The sequence below is a fragment of the Peromyscus californicus genome, unplaced genomic scaffold, assembly GCF_007827085.1.
Source record: "Peromyscus californicus insignis strain IS unplaced genomic scaffold, ASM782708v3 Scaffold_9__1_contigs__length_137607984, whole genome shotgun sequence".
NCBI lineage: Eukaryota > Metazoa > Chordata > Mammalia > Rodentia > Cricetidae > Peromyscus > Peromyscus californicus.
In genome coordinates, this window is record NW_026294617.1 from 79,463,834 (window position 1) to 79,482,874 (window position 19,041).

A 19,041-nucleotide genomic window follows, 5' to 3' on the forward strand; every position below is an offset into this window, starting at 1 on the left:
TGTAGACATCCAGCAGGCAAGCACCCAAAGGGAGTGGACAGGTTCCTGGCTCTGTTTCCTGAGTCTCTGAAATGTAGCTGTGTCCAGTGTGAAGTAGACAGAGACACCATCAAGGTTAGAGGTGGCTACGGAGATTGGATGGGGAAATGTGGGAGCCCACAAAGGTTTCCTAGTGAGATCTGAGCTTGCTTTACACAGCAGGGCTGCATTAGGGGATGGCTTGACCACGTGCATGGTCACAGGTGTCTGGGATGGTCTGCGCTTGGCTGTGCTGGGGGGAGGTCTTTTACTCCACCCCTTGGCATTCCTTTAAAAAGCCCCTTAGAAGAGACAGAAGGGGCTGGTGGGTTTTGACGCAGGCCCTCCCGAGGCTATCCTGTGTTTCTAACTGTCTCTCTCCTCTATATTTCGATCTATGTATTCCTCATTTCTCCCTGCTCAAGAGTACCCTGGGGGAAAAAAGTGGGGGAAGGTCTCCTTCAGGGAAGAAGCCTCTTTTCTGAGAAGGATCTGGAAAAGGCAGGTAGCATCACCCTCGTGGATGCTGTGTGGTGTTCCCAGAAGAGATTCCAGGCTAACTCAGTTCTTCAGGCCCCTGGATCTGACTGACAGCCAGGATTCTGTGTGATGGGTCAGCAAGCCCGGCATTCTCCCTGTTCCCCGTCTGGCCCAACTTTTTCACACTGAGACACTGAGACGATTGCTCAAACAGCGCAGAGGGGAGGCCGTTGTCACTCACACAGCTGGCCTGGTGTTGAACCAGAGGAGCAATCTTTGTCAAAAGGGCCTAGAGGGAACTTTGCAGGTTGTGCTAAGATCTTTTAAGTCCAAGAAGCTAGAATCGGGTGACTTGCCAAGTCAAAGAAGCCAAATGCAGATAAAGGGTCCTAAATATGGGGTTGGGGAGGTAGCTCAGTTGATAGAGTACTTTCTTAGGATTCACGAAGCCCTGGGGTTCAGTCACTAATTCTTAACAACCAGGAGCAATGATACACACCTGGAGTCCCAGCACTTAGGGAGGCAGAAACAGGAGGATCACAAGTTTAAGGCCAGCCTTGCTCGTAGTAAATTCAAAGCCAGTGTGGGCTAGGAGACCCTTTCCCAAAAACAAACGTGGAAAAGGCCCCTGATATGGGATCAGGAATGCGAGAGCCAGATGATATCAGAAGAAACACCAGGTGAAGTGGCACTTGCCCTCAGTGGCTGTGGCCAGTGTGGCTTGTAAGCCAGTCAGATGAGTTCTTGGCGAGGTTCTCGGAGACAGAAACCCCGACGGGTGGTGGTGGTGGTGGCGGGTGGCGGCGGGCTGGCGGCGGGCGGCGGCGGCAGTAGTGGTGGCACACGCCTTTAATCCCAGCGCTTGGGAGGCAGAGACAGGCGGATCTCTGTGAGCTTGAGGACAGCCTGGACGATAGAGCGAGTTCCAGGACAGCTAAGGCTGTTACACAGAGAGATCCTGTCCTCGCGGGAGGTGGCGGGGGGGGGGGGGGGGGGGGGGGAGGGGGTAAAAACACCTCTCTTCCTTGACCTGTAGACATGATGACATTTAGCAGGGGAGCCACCACTGTTTGGCCATGTTCTGCAGGGCAGTGATGGTTCCCTCTGTCCCTTTCTTGTCAAGGACAACTGAGTCCCTTTGGCTCACACAAAAAGACCTGTGAGGGACATAGGTTTAGGAGGAAGGGAAGAACCAGCCACATGTAAACAGTACATCAACTACTTTTTCGTTACAGCCCCCCGAAAGATCGTGAGCTTCTGAGAGTGAGCAATCAGTGCTGACTCCCCAAGACCAGATGGGCAGACGGGCAGAGGCAGCCCGAACATGACAGGGACTTTAACAAGTGCTGTGTGCCCCTGTGATGGTTTACTCTTAGTGTTAACTTGAGGGGACTTAGAATCACACAGAGGACATGGTTGAGTGTAGCTTTGAGGGTGTATCCAGAGAGGGTTAATGGAAGGATTGTGGACAGCACCATCTTGTGCGCTAGAGTTTGAGTCTCAATGAAGGGGACAGAAGACAGCTTCCTCTGCTTCTTGACCACACATGCAATGTGACAATGTGACAAGCTGCCTCACACTCCTGCCACCATGCCTTCCCCCCTATGATACTCTGTAGCCTTCAAACTGAAATAAACTATTCCTTCTTTAAGCTTTTTTTAAGGTATTGTTGTGGAATATTAGTTGAAGATGTGTTACATTCGTTTAGGCTGTGGAAGATTTATTAAATGATGCAAAGATGTGTTTGCATTCTTTCATGTTTGTATTTGTTTAACTCTGTGAAGCTGTGTTACTGTGCCTGTATAAAACACCTGATTGGTCTAATAAAGAGCTGAACAGCCAATAATAAGGCAGGAGAAAGGATAGGTGGGGCTGGCTGGCAGAGAGAATGAATAGGAGGAGAGGTCTGAGGAGAAGAGAGAAAGAAAAGGAGAGAGGACACCGGGGGCCCGGCCACCTAGCTACACAGGAAGCCATGGAGTAAGAAGTAAAGAAAAGTATATAGAATAGAGAAATGTAAAAGCCCAGAAGCAAAAAGTAGATGGGATAATTTAAGTTAAGAAAAGCTGGGCTAGAAATAAGCCAAGCTAAGGCCGACATTAGTTAAGTAATAGTAAGCCTCCATGCATTTATTTAGGAGCTGGGTGGTGGGGCCCCCAAAGAGCTAAAAGACTAAAAACATCCGATGACAAGGTATTTTCCCAATGCTGGCCTGGAGTTAGTAGGATCATGGCTGTGTTGACTTAAAATTTGCCCTCCAAATTTTCCAAGTGGTAGAGTCTGTTTTTGTCTTATTGTTTGCTGATTTGTTTAATTAGATTTTTAATTATGCATATTTATTGTCTTTTAAAAGTTAAAACCAGCCAGGTATGGTGGGTACATGCCTTTAATCCCAGCACTAGGGAGGCAGAATCAGGCAGATTTCTGTGAGTTCAAGACCAGCCTGTTCTACATAAGGAGTTCCAGGATATCCAAGGATGCATGATGAGATCTTGTCTCAAAAAATAAAACAAACAACAAATTTAGAAGCCATACTTTATGTATGTCACTACTGCTTACTTATTAACATGATAATAGAATATTTTGGTATAGCTTTAAACAGAAGAAAAATGGGAAATTTTCAGATTACAAAACCCTGTCTCCCCTCAACAAAGAAAAATCACCTTTCCTAAGTGGGCCAATGGGACAAATGGATTCAGTGACTAGTAGTATCTAATGGTATATAGCAGTGGTTCTCAACCTTCCTGATGCTGTGACCCTTTAAAACAGTTCTTCATGTTGTGGTGACCCTCAACCCAAAAAGTATCTCATTGCTACCTAGTAACTGTAATTTTGCTACTATTATGAATTGTAATGTAAATATCTGATGTGATATGTGATTTCTGTGGGGATCACAACCCACATGTTGAGAACTGCTGGTCTATAACCTTAGACATTGGCCTTCTTTTAACCCCATTGACCACTAGAGATGCCTATTTGAAGGATGGAGTCTATTTGCTTCTGTGGTGGAGTGGGATTTTGAGGCTCCCATAGATCTCTGCTCTCAGAGCCTTTGTGGTTGCAGGAGGGGTGAGGCTGCGGGGGATGCAGGGCCATCCATGAACTTTCCATAGGCCACTGGTGTCAGATCATGAGATGTCCTTGGTGTTCTCAGGAACATGCAGAGTGACCTTCCCAGGATGTCCTATTGTTGGGCTGTCCATAAGAGGGATAATGTGACAGAACATTGATATTCCACTGGGCCTGCCCAGCTGCATCCTATGCCATCAGCTCCAGTATCCCACAGCCTGGGGAGCCACAGATGACAGGCAGCTGTGAGTCATCTGTTGTGGAAACAGTATCAGCTGGCAGCTCATCATCCTTCTGGGATGCTTGCCTTAAAGTTCCACGGGGGTGAGGGTGGGGTGTGAAGGGGGTGTATTTATAGTTTGTGCTATAAATAAGTCATCCTGGGCAGCTGCTGTCCTACTGACTTTTTGAATGTGAACATAACGGTTGAGAGGGTTAGATGACCTCCTGGAAGGGCCTCTTTATTCCATCCCTGAGCTCTGCTGGCACTTCCCCTCACTTCTGTGGCATGTGGAAGTCCCCACCTTCTCTTTCAAATGGGTAATAGACTCTCACCAGACCTGTCCCAACTCAGAGCTATGTGGTAAATGTCCCTGACACACGGCTCCTTGGATAGAGTGGGAAGCCAGGCAGGGTCCCAACCTGCCATGGAAGATTCTGGGATGCCCATCTTCTTAGAGTGGTCTTTGGCACTGGCAACTAACTTCACGGATATTTGGAGGGTGACATTTTGCAGCCGTTAATGAAGAAATAGCAGGTGACCCGGGCTGGTATTGTGAGAGCTGAGCTGCTACCCTGGGTTGGGGAAAGTGGCAACAGCTAACACAACCACAACATTGGCCCTTTGGAATGGGAACACCATGTGTGGGAACCTAGCTGATGATGCTCAATCATGTTTGGAGAGTAGATGGTGGGAACTAATCAGAAGTCCATCAGCAGGGGCTGGAGAGATGGCTCCGTGGTTAAAGACTGGCTGCTCCTGTAGAGGAGGGGATTCAACTCCCAGCACCACAAGGGGCTGCCTTCATGGATGGACGAATATGCTGGTGGATTCATAATCTGATGGCGTTATTGGGAGGTGGTGGAGAGTACGTGGAGCCTGACTGGAGTAAGTTCTTGGGAGCACACCCAAGAGAGATGTGTCTCATCCCCAGCTTCTTTCTCTGTTCTCTCTCTCTGTCTCTGTCTCTCTGTCTCTGTCTCTGTCTCTGTCTCTCTCTCTGTTTGTCTATGTCTCTGTCTCTCCCCCTCCCTCCCCCAGCCTCGTCTTGGCCTATCAGGATCCGGGGCTCTGATCAAGCCTGCTGGTTCCATTACTGGCTATATTAAAGCGTTACTTCTGGAATTTTCTCTAGTTTTTATGCCCAAACTGCTTTTACTCATTCTTATGTCCATCTTGAGATACAGAGACACAAGGCCAGAGCCTAGACTTGGCCCTGTCTGTGCAGGGCCACTAGCCATCCATACATGGCTACTTGTACACTTACTGTCTGCCCATCTTCCCTCTCCTGGGGTTCTACAGCACTTTGGGCACACACCAGGCCTGAACCAAGCAAGATACCACACGTGGTGAGGGCAAAGACACAGAGACAAGGTCCCTTCTGTGTTGGGCTAGCAACTGTCCTTGAGAGGTCCAGGCCAGAGGTCAGCAGGCGTCACAAAGCCTTACCACAAAGTCATGTGGAATGGCAGGAATCTGGGGCAGAAAGTCTTCCAGAGAGAAAGGATGTTCTATTAGCCTGGAAGCATTTCCGGGGGCTTCCTTGTCTATGGTATCTGATCAGGCTGACTCCTTCCTCCCACACCTCCTCAGCGGAAACAGTTGATTTCCCTTCTCTCTCATCCTCCCCTTCCTCTCCCTAACCTCCCGGAGGCGGGATATGGCTTCATCTCTAGGCGATGAGAAGAGACTCACCCGTAGGAGTTCCCGCTGACTATTGGTTTCGGCAGTAGGGGCTTCACGGGCAGTGTTTACCCCGCCATCACCAGCCACAGTTAAAACTGTAGAGACAGGAGGAGCCAAGTCCTCCCCCAGTGTCCCACCTGGAGTGTGGGATTTCAGTCTCCGTTGTCCTGGACTCAGTTGTCAGGTGGGGCATGTTTCAGAGCACGACCAATGGAGTACGTGAGATGAGGGTTAAACCCTGAGCAGAGGGCTTGCTTATGCTAAGCCGCTGGAACCATCACTTCTACCGGATGCTGGCTGCGCATTACCAAAGGCATGGGAACTGGAAGCAGAAGCTTCATCGCCAAAGGCATTTCCCCTCTGCTCCTGCTCTGGCCAGGGTCCCAGGAAGTGGGAGGAAAGGAAGAATGGTGGCATTCTGCCCTTGAGGCCTAGGAAGTCACACTGGTAAGCTAACCTCCTGCCCTGTCCAGAAGATCTGCTTCTGGCCCAGAGCTCACCTGCCTCTGACTCAGAAGACGACGTTCCCTCTGACCCCTTTTCATCTGTAAAATTCCTGCCCCATGGAGAGATAATGCCTGTAAGAGGTTGACACGGCTGCCTGGTCCAGACACTGCTTATTATTGTAGTAGTTAATTGTCATTTCAGTGAGCCGAAGGTCTTAAGGGATGAGCATAGTCACCCTGAAAAAGGAAAGAAAGATTGAAAATAATCTGGAAAGTGCCTACATTTGTGGTTCATGCCTGTCATTTCAACAGGTAGAGGCACCTTAAGAGGTAGAAACAGGAGGATCAGGAGGAGTTCAGGGCCAGCGGTAGCTCTACAGTGAGTTTGAGACCAGCTTGGGCTACATAAAACCCTATCTCCCCTACACACAAAAGACTTCCTTTGTTTGTGTGATATGTGTGGTGTGTTTGTATATGTGGTATGTGTGTGATGTGTTGGGTGTGTGTGTGGTGCATATGTGTGTATGTGTGGTACGTGTGTATGGTATGTATATGGTATACATGGTGTACATTGTGTGGCATGTGCGTGATATGTTGGGTGTGTGGTGTGTGTGTGTGTGTGTGATATATTGGGTGTATTTGTGGTATGTGTGTGATGTATTGGGGTGGTGTGTGTGTATGTGGTGTGTATGTATGGTGTGTGTGTGTAATGTGTTGATGTGATATGTTGTATGAGTATGTGTGTCGTGTATGTATGTGTGTGTGTGCGCATGTGCATGCGTGCGTGCATGTACATGCGAATGTGCGTGTGTGCGTGTGTGCGTGTGTGTGTGTGTGTGTGTGTGTGTGTGTGTGTGTATAAGAGAAAGTATGAGTGTGTGAAGGCCAGAGACAGACTTTGGCTGTCAGGTATCTCCTTAACTACTCTTCGCCTTATCTTTTTGAGATAAGGGCTCTCTCTTAACCCGGAAATCACCAATTTGACTAGGCTGCTTGAGCCAGTAAGCCTCAGGGATCCTGCCTCCACCTCCCGAGTATCAAGGGCCATCACGCCTGGCTCCCTACCCATCCCCCACATAGGTACTGGGAATCAACCTCAGTTCCTCATGCTTATGCACACACTTCACCAGTGACCCCTCTCTCCAGCCCCAGCATGTTTCTTCATGTGTGGTCTGTAGTCTAGACTTCTGGTTTCTCTGAGCTACAAGTCAGTAAATCCTACTTGCAACCCTATTGTTAGGAAGAGAAGTTCATGCGTGTTTAGGTCTCCACATACTGCACCCCCGCCACACTTTTAAGACAAAGCCATACTGTGTAGCTTAGGCTAGCCTCAGACTCCTGATCCTCCTGCCTCCGCCTCTGGAGCCCTGGACTAACAGGCTCGCACAGCTATGCCAGGCTTGTTACTCATGTTTTAAAGATGAGGAAACAGGCTCATTAGGGTAGAGGCAGCTTGTCCTAGACTTTCCATTTAGCTCCACAGGGAGCCAGGTCTCAGCAAAGCTCCACCCTTCCTCTACCTTGTTGCCATGGTGCCTCACAGCTGCTCCCTGCAGCATCCCTGGGGGCTCTGTCACATTCCCCTGACCCAGTGCCACCCCAGGGCTGATGAGATCATGTCTTCCAAAGGCGCCACCTTGGTTCCATTTTGCAGTTAGACTGAGACCATCATTTCAGGAACCTCCAAGTGACAAATCCCAGACACCAAGATTATGAAAAGTCACAGCATCTCACTGGGATCTTGATTGCATGAAGTCACCGGGCAGCTGATGCTGGACACAGCCACACCTCTGGACAGGACTCCTGATGCTGCTGTCAGTGTCGCTGCTTCATCTTCTGTTCCTCTCTCTGCCTCTGTCTGTCTCTGCCCCCCACCCTGTCTATCTCTCCCTCTCTCCAAGTCTCCGGAAGGACAATAGAAAGCCTCAAATGGACAAGATCCCATAGAATGCAGATTCATCACAAGAAGGCTCAAGGCTCAGAACAGAGCGGTTTTCCTACAGGCTAAGCGAGCCTCCTGCCTAGTTCCAGGGCTGTCAGTGGAGCAGTGGGATGCAGGCTAGCAAAATCTCAGGATTGTTGACAATGCTGGAAGGCCAGTGCTGGGCCTGACTTCAGCTGGGAGAGTGGAGCTAAGAGCACTGGAAGGAAGCAGTTCTTGGGTCCAGCTTGCCCATCACTGAACCTCTGGAGAGACCCTGTCATGGGCAGAAGGGCAAAGGTGTGTGGTAGGCCAGGAGGGGCTGTGCTGCAGTGTGTCTGGGCTTAGCATTTCCCACTATCCAGCTAGTCACATGCCAATTGGCAACTTGTTCTGGAGTGTTCCTTCTGTACTGGTCGTGAGTTTCACAACACTTCTACATCTGGGACCTGCAGGCCCCGATTCCTTCCATCCCTGGGGAGCAGTCAACATTGCTACACTCTCCACTGGCTCGGGACGCTTCTGCAGATTGGGGGCTACATCTCAGTCACCTCTGAGTCAGGCATGTGTTTGTTTAACATGATAATCAAGGAATCTCTCATGAATGAGAAACTGGCCAATGCAGAGATATTAGCATTTGGTAGGTAGGGAACAAGTACCTGTGATGATTGAGATGTAAGCTCTAGTTTCTCTTTTTCTGAACATTTTTGTTTGATTGGGTTTTGTTGTTGTTACTATTACATGCGGTATTATGTATCTCAGGCTTCAAAGTTACTATGTAGCCAGAGGTGACCTTGAACTTCTGATCCTCTTGCCTCTACCTCCCAAGTGCTGGGGTTATAGGTGTGTGCCACCATATTCAGATTCAAGTTGGGTTGGGGCTTGAACACAGGATTTTGTAAATGCCAGCCAAGCAATTTAACAACAAAGTCACACCCCCAGCGCCCTAGGCAATTTTGAAAGTTTGGGGAGTTATTTATGCATGGACAACTAAGACACAAATGATTGATCATTCCACTGAAGTACAAGATGGTACCCACTGTCCTTCTAGGAGAGCCAGTATAGATTGACACATCTTAGAACAGGCTAACCTTTATGCACCCCTCCACCTGGTATGCTGTGCTGAGGTTGAGCCCATCTTTGGATGCTACCCCTAATCTAGAATGATGCAATTTTCTTGGGGAGAACAAACACAATTATCAGAATGACTCTCCAGACACATCTTTCTCGCTAGCTTGTATTCTGCCCTGCATAGAGTGAGGAGAAACCATAACCTTGAATAGACCTTTGTCCTGGGTTCTTCCCTTTCTTCCCAATGGGCTGGAGAGAATGGAATGAAACTCTTGCTTATTCTCAACTCCATACCAAGTCTCAGCCCACACACTCAGGTAATCTACAAACACAAAGTCTCACCTGGAATTTCTTCAGCCTATACACCTTATTAAAAGAAAATTTTCAGAGCTGGGGGCATGGCTCAGTTGAAAAATGTTTGCCATGCAAGAAAGAGGACCAGTGTTTGATTCCTAGCACCCACATAAAAAAAAAAGCTAGATGTGAACCTGTAACCCCAGTGCTGGGGAGAAGGCAGCCGGGGGTGTGGTGGTGGTGGTGGGGAATCCCTGTGGCTCATTGGCTCGCCAGTCCAGCTCAATCAGTGAGCTACAGGCTCAGTGAGAGACCCTGTCTCAAAAATGCTAAGTGGAGAGTGAACTAGACACCTGTGGTAGGGAATGGCCCCCATAGGCTCATATGCTGGATACTTGGTCCCCAGTCGGTGGGACCATTTGAGAAGGATTAGGAGGTGTGGCCTTGTTAGAGAAGGTGTGTCGCTGGGGGTGGGCTTTGAGGTTTCAGAAGCCCAGGCCATTCCCAGTTAGCTCTCTCTGCTTTGTGCTTGTGGATAGAGATGTGAATTGGCAGCGACTGCTCCAGTGCTGTGCCTACCTGCCCGCTGCTGCCATGTTCTCCACCGTGACGGTGATGGACACCAAACCTCTGGAACTCTAAGCTCCAAATAAGTTCTTATTGCCTTGGTCATGGTGTCTTATCACAGCAGTAGAAAAGCAGCCAAGAGGATCTCCAACGTTGGCCGCTGACCTCCAAACACATCCGATGCGGATACATGAACGCGTACCTGCACACACAGAGAGAGGGAATTTCAGAGCGTGCTGTGTCACAACTATAAATTAGGTAGTGGGTTTTCTTGGATTTTGCTTTCAGCCCTGGGTGAACTGAAGGTCTGTCATGAGGAATTGCCTCCCCAAACTCATCTTCAACATTTGAGCCTGGTGATATGACGTGTTGACAGAGGTATGGGTATTTTCATCGGCTTTGCTGGACCCCTCGTGATGTAGATGTTTGAAGGACATTTTTAGCAATTTCCCCACAGGACAGCAAGCCCTTAGTGGTGGCCACGGAATGAGGCAGGGGTCTCAATGAAGCTTTGAAAGGCAGCCATTCTGCATATTAAGGAGTCCTGTGATGGGGATTTCAGAGAGAGACTTGCTGAGGACCAATGAGAAAAGATGTTCACAATATGGAAGGCCAACTCCTGGGAGGAGATGAGTGACCTTCTGCACACAATCATGTCCTCCTGTCCTGGTTCAGCCTGACCCGGAAGTCACTTTTCCCCCTAGCTTCTCCAGTGAGATCTGAAGATCCCTTTAAAAGATGTACAGGTTTAAAATGCATCTGCCATTTGCAAAGATGGCCTTCCAGTGATGCTAATGTGATACTTATATCTGTATGGAAGTTTCTAGTAGCATATAGGTCACTTGTGCTAACTTAACTCATGATGAATGCTTACAGCAATCCATGTAGTATGCCCTGTTCATGTTTTGGTTTACACAAGAAAAGAGAATGAGGATCCAGAGCTCTTTCTGCTGTATGTTGGGTATGTGTGCACACACATACACAAGCGCACACACACCCACGATATACATGACCATTTCAGCCTTAGGCCCTGGGTGTCCCAAGAGGACATGGCACACAGGGTAACAAAGCTGGAGAAGTATAAGGAACATTCCAGTTGCCAAGTGGTGACCCATTTGAGCCTTTAAGTGGCCACAGGAAACCCTTCTGGTTCTCAAAGCCTTAGAGAAAAAAAAAAAAAAAAAAAACAAAAAAAACCATTGTCTGGCTTGCCAGGAGCCGTGGTATGTTTTCTCTCCAGCTAAGCAATAATGGAAGATGGTGAACTCAGGCCAATTCGGTGCTCCCTCAGGAGCCCTTCTGGGCTGTGGTGTTTACACAGGATGAGATAAGAGCTCTGCTACCGGCCGGGTGGACAGAGAGGCCAGCAGAGCGCCACAGGGTAGGTGGCAATGGTGATGGAGCCTGGTGGTGGGAATATGGTCCCTCTGGCTCAGGTTTGGAAGAATGGCATGAGAGATGGCCCTGATTTCCTACCTCAGTGGCTAAGAGCAGCTCCGGATACTGTGATTACTGTTCTCAAAAAGGAGAGAAGAAAAACAGATGCAGTGTGTGCAGGTTCATTTCCCTCCGTTTGTCCACTCCGTCCGCACACATCTGTGGAGCCATGTGGGAAATGCTGGGGTGTCTCAGATCTTGTCCTAGAAGAGAGCAAGTCCCTACAGGGAAAAAATGTCAACGTGGAACTGCAGGCCCGAGTGCTAAGTGCCACTAAGGAAGACTGAGTGAGGCACAGCAGGAGTCGGGATGGGGCAAGGTTGGTTCTAAGGGAGGGTATTCACAAAGGCTTCCCGGGGGAAGCGCTGTCCGAGCCATCTCGGTACACAAAACTACTGCGCAAGTCACAGCATACAGCTTGAGGAATCCAAACAAATCAAAGCAAACGTGGGTGGGCAGCACCCAGATCAGAAAACATGGCTGGCCAGGCATGTCGGTACACAGCTTTAATCCTAGCAGGTAGATCTCTGTGAGTTCTGGACCAGCCTGGGCTACACAGTGAGACCCTTTCTCAAAGAAAATGAACTGTAGATACCAGTTCCTGGCCGCCCTCAGTCACTAGTCCTCACCTCACTGTCTTAGTTGGCTTTTGTTGCTATTGTTGTTTTTTATCAACTTGACGCAGTTTGGAATTATCTGAGGAGAGAAACCTCAGTTAAGAAAATGTCTTTGCTGGGCGGTCGTGGTGCACGCCTTTAATCCTAGCACTCAGGAGGCAGAGCCAGGTGGATCTCTGTGAGTTTGTGACCAGCCTGGTCTACAGAGCGAGATCTAGGACAGGCACCAAAACAACAAAAAACAAAACGAAACAACAACAACACAATGCCTTCATGAATTTCCCTTAGGCGAGTCTGTGGGGGCATTTTCTTGATTGCTAGCTTACAGAAGAGTTGTGCCACCCTGGGCAGGTGGTCCTGGGTGGTATCAGAAAGCAGACTGGGCCTGGGGAGATGGCTCAGAGGTTAAGAGCATTGACAGCTTTTCCAGAGGTCCTGAGTTTCCAGCAACACATGGTGGCTCACGACCATCTATAATGAGATCTGACGTCCTCTTCTGGTCTGGTGGGCAGGCAAAATATGCAGACAGAACATTGTATACATAATAAATAAATAAACCTTTTAAAAAAGGAAAAAGAGCCGGGCGGTGGTGGCGCACGCCTTTAATCCCAGCACTCGGGAGGCAGAGACAGGCGGATCTCCATGAGTTCGAGGCCAGCCTGGGCTACCAAGTGAGTTCCAGGAAAGGCGCAAAGCTACACAGAGAAACCCTGTCTTGAAAAACAAAACAAAACAAAACAAAAAAAAAAGGAAAAAGAAAAAGAATGCAAACCGTGCAAACTGTGGGAAGCAAGCCAGTAAGCAGCATTCCTCTGTGGCTTCTGCTTCAGTTCCTGCCTCCGGGTGCCTTCTTCCCTAAGTTCCTGCCGCCTTTCCCTTCATGAAGGACTGTAAGCTGTAAGGCAAAATAAACCCTTCCCTCCTCAAGCTGCTTTTGGTCATGGTGTTTGTCCTAGCCACCTAACCACAACACCCACCAAGGTGCAATCGCTCCCCTGACTCCTAAAGGGTTAGTTTTACATTTTTGGAACTTGTAGACAGAAGCCATTACATATGTGTTTCTTGGTGGCTGAGATCGAGCTGGAGGGGCACACAGGAGTCCCCCAGAGGACAGGGCAGACTCCGGGAGAATCATAAAGCGAACAGAGAACTGAAGTTCATAGGCAGCACTTGGCCTCAGCATTGATAAAGCATTAACACTCAAGGTGGAGAAACAGGCATGAGATGCTATAGGGAAGGAGGTAGGAGCAGGAAAAAGAGAGCCTTCCACACTGGCCAGAGGCGCCGGTCTGCCAGCTGGAACCCTGGGAATCCAATCAGCCTGGGCATCAGGTATTAGTCACTTGTTTCTTTACTGTGACCAGATGCTTGAAAAGAAGCAACTTAAGGGGGCAGGATTTGCTGTGGTTTGTGTTTAAGAGGGGAAACAGTCCATGGTGGCAGGAAGGGTAGCACCAAGACCGTGTGGTGGCGAGTCACATTGCAGCTGCAGCCAGGAAGCAGAGAGAGCCGAGTGCTAGTGTCTGTGCTTTCTCCTGCTTGCCTTTTTATTCAGTCCTGGACCCCACTCCATGCAATGGTGCCACCCACACTCAGGGCGGGTCTTCCATCCCCAGTAGACCTCTCTGGAAACTCCTGAGATGACACATGTCTGCAAGTGTCTCCTGGGTAACTCCAAATCAAGTTGACAGTGAAGGTTAACCATCAGTCAGTCACCTAAAGATCATAGGACCCACATCAGTCCAGTTTAGGACTTCCTTAGATGACTCCAATAATAAGCTATGTTTAAAACCAATTCCTGGGGACACAGGGAGCCGCTAGGGCTTTTAGAAAGAGTGGTGGTTCATATTGACTGCCAATTTGACAGGGTCTGGAATCACTTATCAGACAGATCTCTGGGCTGGGCATGTCTATAGGGGAGCCTCTAGATTCGGGTGTCTGAGATGGGAATACCCACCAGCTGTAGGTGGCATCATCTGATGGGCTGGAGACTCTGACTGAAGAAAGTGTTCCTCTCTCTGCTCACATTGCAGACACAATGTTACCAGCTACCCAAAGCTCTAGCTGCCATGCTTTTGCTACCTTGATGGACTGTGTATCCTCAAACTCTCTCCTGTATTTTGACACAGCCACAGGGGAAGTAGCTAACATGGCAAGGCCCTGGCGGAGGTTTGAAAGATAATGTTAGCCTGTCTGCATCCACGATGCCAACAGGGAGGGGTTTTAGTTGGGATGCTGAGGTGGTGGTCCAGAGATCTCTTGGACTGATATGGAAGGGGTGGTGGGGTTAAAGCCGAGAGGAGAGCTTCAGAGGGTGCTTAGGAAGTAAATGAACCACATGTGTTGGTCACTAATCAGATACAGGTAATAAGACCATAGAAGGACCCGAGGAAGATCTGGGCTTCTGCCTTGAGTGGTCTCCAGAGAGGCAAGCAAACTTGTGGGCAGGAAAATCAAGGTCAGATTTTCGTCGGGTTCATTTATCTATAATAACATCATGCAGGCATCTCTGCATATCTTTGTGAGATCATTTAAGCATTCAGCAAACACCTTTGAAGTGCTGACTATATATTTGGCACTGTTCCACATTAAGCCAAAAGAGAAGAGAACATGAGAAATTCACTGTTAGTATTTTAATGTTTCACAAAAATGTTGACCTTTCAATCCTTTCAGTTTACAATATACATTCAAGGAAAGTCTCTTGCTAGGCTAGCTCCCAGAAGGGCAGACATAGGTGGGTCGTGTGCAAGGGAGGAGCAAAGGACGGAAAAGAACCTTCTAGAAAGGGCAGTGATCACTGTTACCTGTGTCAGTACCACGATCCTTACAGCAACTCTGTATACACCATTGTCTACTTTTGCTGGCTGAGACAGGCTCTTAGTACGTCCCCCTGGCTATCCGGGGACTCTCCATATAGATCAGGATGGCGTCTAATTTACCGAGGTCTGCCAGCCTCTGCCGCTGCCTCCAGAGTGCCTGGATTAAAGGTCTGTGCTGCCACACCCAGGCACGTTATCTACATTTTTATCAAAGAGAAAATGAATCCTGGAAGAAAGCACCTCATCCCTAGGTTCCCAGCTGGTTAAGTCTCGTTGGTTAAGAGGAAAACTCGGCCTCTCTGCAAACCAGAGTAGGTAGTAGCAACCCCTCATTGTCATATGAGGAAAACAGGGCTGTGAGTAGCTTGATTCAGGGCCCAGGATGGACTAACAAACCGATGACAAAGTTGAAGTGTTGGGACAGGTGCCTGCCTGTGGCTCTGCTCAGAGGACACACAGGCAGCCATAGCCACCTGGGATGACCCTCTTGTTAGGATGGGGTTCACAGAGGTCAGGCTCAGGGTCAAGTGTAACTGTGAACTGTTGCCTTGCTGAAGAGCCCGGGATAGGACACGGTGGAAGGAAAAGGAGAAGGTAGACCTGGGGCTCTTAGAAGCACAGCCTTGACCTTGAATGCTGGATTTACCTTCTTAGGAGTTGATTTGGTCTCAGGGGAATCTATAGATGGAGTCAAGATGAGTACAGATGTCATTATCAATGTGTGATCAACAAAAAGAGATTTGCTTTGAGAGGGATGAAGAAAGCATCAAGGAAGGACTGGAGGCCCACATTACATCCAGAGAAATATTTAGCCCGAGTCTCACTCCCAAGGCCTCCACAGCCCTTCCCTGGAAGAATTAATTGAGCTCCCAAAGGATCCTATTACAGGGGTTGCCAGCACCTGTGTGCTAAGGAGGACATGAGCGATTGGATTGCCAAAGTATGGGAACTGAAGTCGGACAGGATGGAGGGCAGGAAGAGCAAGGCTTAATAACCACAGTGCCCACACCTGCTCTCTGAGGAGCTGGGACTCTTAGTCTAAACGTACAGATTGGACAGACTTGCAGGGCAGGAGAGGGAACACCCCACGCCTGCATCTCCTCCCAGGGTGCCCTGTCTTTCCTTTGTCCTTCTCTGATCGGGACCTCCTGCTGGCGCTTCACACAGCTGGCCACTGAGAGCACACTAATCTCGCCCTCCCAACCCCCACTGCTGACTGGGAGCAGTTAGAAGAATCCTTAAAGGCATTGTGTCCTAAAACACAGCCTAAGAAAATGACTGCAAGCTGAAACGCAGAAGGGCGACTGCCTGCATCATTGTGCACACTGGACAGCCAGCACGAAGTTGGCCTGGTGTGAGCAGAAACCCAAGAAGATAAGAGGGAGGAGGCAAGCCAGCCTGAGCCTGCTGCGGTGGTGCATGCTCCTCTGTGCAAACCCAGGCTCTCATAACAACAGGGCACCTGGGCTAGAGCTAGCCCAGACTGAGGTCACGTGTACTCCATGACACTCGAGGTTGGCATTCCCAGGCTTTCTGCTGGCCAAATGGGCCTCATTTGGGTGGGCTGCATCCTCTGGCTCCATTGCTTCTCTCCCAGAACTTCCTGGGGGCAGCCCCTGAGTTTAGCTGATGGAAGCCATGTTCGTTTCAGTTCAATTCTGCCTGGACTGTAAAGTGAGCTGGAGGTTGGAGAGTACAAACCGAATTGCATCTTGGGATCCTACATTCCCTGATTCATACGGAGAACCCTTGGGGGAAAGTGGCAAGGGAGGGTCCCACGGTTTCTGTTTTCATCAGCTCCATCACCACCATAACCAGGAAGGCACACATCTGTGTTCTTTATCCGTTATTCTCATTATTGAATAGGAGAGTCAGGGGATGAAACCCTTTGTGGAGTTTACCATCAGAGACATGTGATTCTCAACAAGAAAGCTGCAAGGAAGAAAAAAAAAAACCAGCAAAATAAATAAAGAATTTACTGGCGTTCTAAGGCTTTTGTTTTTGAGCTGGTCTCACTTTATAGCGGTGGCTAGCTTAGAACTCTCTATGTAGACCAGGCTGGCCTCAAACTTAGAAATCCACCTACCTCTGCTTCCCAAGTGCTGGGATTAAAGGTATGCTCCACCACCACCCAACTCTAAGTCTTTTTAAAGCCCAAACTCAAATATGACTTCTTCTGGAGAGGCCTGACCCAGAGCTGGGTCAGGGGTCCCTATAACAGTCCCAGAGTGTGCTCCATTCCTATTCTGCAGGACTTACTGTCATCTAGAATAAACACCTATTCGGTTGTGTTTCTTGCTTGCTAGTCACTCACTGAGCTCATGGGGGCAGGGCCATTGCCCACCTCACTCACATGTCATCCCAGCACCCAGGAGAAACTCAATGGATACTCAGGAAATGAGCCAACAGCCAATATCAACATCTACTTTCTCCCATATGTTGATCTGAGGCAACATGACTGGGTAATTTTGTGGACTCAATCAGAAAAGATGTTTCCAGAGAACAGCCAGAGTCAAGGCTGTGGTGTAAGCAGGCATCGGACACTTATCACATGCTCATACAGTGTCAGGCCCCATTAGCACTAAGAATACAGTGGGTGGGAAGACGTATGCCCCGCATTGATTCAGCTTCCAGGATGATTCCAGTTAAAATCAGGGGCCTGAGCCGGGCGGTGGTGGCGCACGCCTTTAATCCCAGCACTCGGGAGGCAGAGCCAGGCGGATCTCTGTGAGTTCGAGGCCAGCCTGGACTACCAAGTGAGTTCCAGGAAAGGCGCAAAGCTACACAGAGAAACCCTGTCTCGAAAAACCAAAAAAAAAAAAAAAAAAAAAAAAAATCAGGGGCCTGGGGAGATGGCTCAGTGTGTAAAGTGTTTGCTGAGCAGCTATGAGGGTCTGAGTTTGGATCCCCAGCACCCAGCAGATACCAGGCATGGCAGCACACACCTATGACCCCAGCCTTGGGGGTCAGAGACAGGCAGATCCCAGGGAGGTTTGATGGCTAGCTGGTCTACCCACAACAGCAAGCTCCAGGTTAGTAAGAAACCTTGCTCCAAAAATAGTAAGGTAGAGAAGCCATTGTGGGAAATATGTGGTCTAAGCCTCTGGCTTCCACATGTACCTGCCCAGGTGAGTACACTTGTAACACTTGTGTATACACATACACATACAAAACACACCACACACACACACACACACACACACACACACACACACACACACACACAAACATACTAAAAAACCAAAACTCAGAAAGATCTTCAGCATAAGAAAGACTCAGGAAATGCAAAATATTGTTGGAAGAAACTATCAGAATTAAGAAAAGTTATGACATGAATTATGAAGGAAGAGTGGGTCATACTGCGGGCATCTAATGGGTTGGAAATCTGGGTGAAAGACTTACCCACAAGGATAAGTCAGAGCGGGAAGGCAGAGGGCCCTATGGGCAGCCCTCCTTCAGAGCCACTTCTGAGCAACCAAGGCAGTCATGCAGATGCTCAGGAAATCTGGCAAGGCCCAGACTCCCAGACCATCCAGGGCCACACAGCAAGGCCCTGTCTCAGACACCAACCAACTGAAAACTCTATGTACTAATGTTTATAACAGGCTTTTTGATAGCAGTCCAAACCTGGCGACATCTGAGATGTCCGTCAATGGGTGATGAAAAACAAGCTGTGTCACACATCTATGCCATTGAACAACACTTAGCAGGGGGCTCTGGGGCAATGGAACATTCTGGATCTTTCTTTTGCCCGTGGTTACTTGAAGGGCCAATTCATACAACTACTTGGGTGCATCTCCAAAGAGTTACACAGAGTCAAGGAAAAGAAAAACAAAACCCCAAACAAAACATGAAATAGAGGGTGGGTTAGTGTTGGCTAGGAGCTAAGGGGTGGTGGGGTGTGGAAGCACAGTCAGTAGGCATGAGGGGGAACGTGGGCTCCTTGTGACTTTTTTGTTTGTTTGTTTTTGTTGTTTTTTCGAGACAGGATTTCTCTGTGTAGCTTTGCACCTTTCCTGGAACTCACTTTGTAGCCCAGGCTGGCCTCGAACTCACAGAGCTCCTCCTGGCTCTACCTCCTGAGTGCTGGGACTAAAGGCGTGGGCCACCACCACCCGACGTGACTTATAATAGTGTGTTTCTTGGTTGTTTTTACAAGATTGCCATCGGGGGACATAGGATAGAGGCAAGCTCTCCACCATTCTTACTACAGTGTGAAGTATGTATTATCTCCAAATACAAGCTTAAAGCAAAGTCGGTCTCAAGGCACTTCCTTTGTGAGGCATTCCTGACAGACACCATGAAGATGGCACATGGATCCAGACTGAAGAGTGGCTTCAGGTGTGACTGCGAGGACAGTGGGAGGGAGCTTTTCTGTGCCAAGGGAACAGCCTGA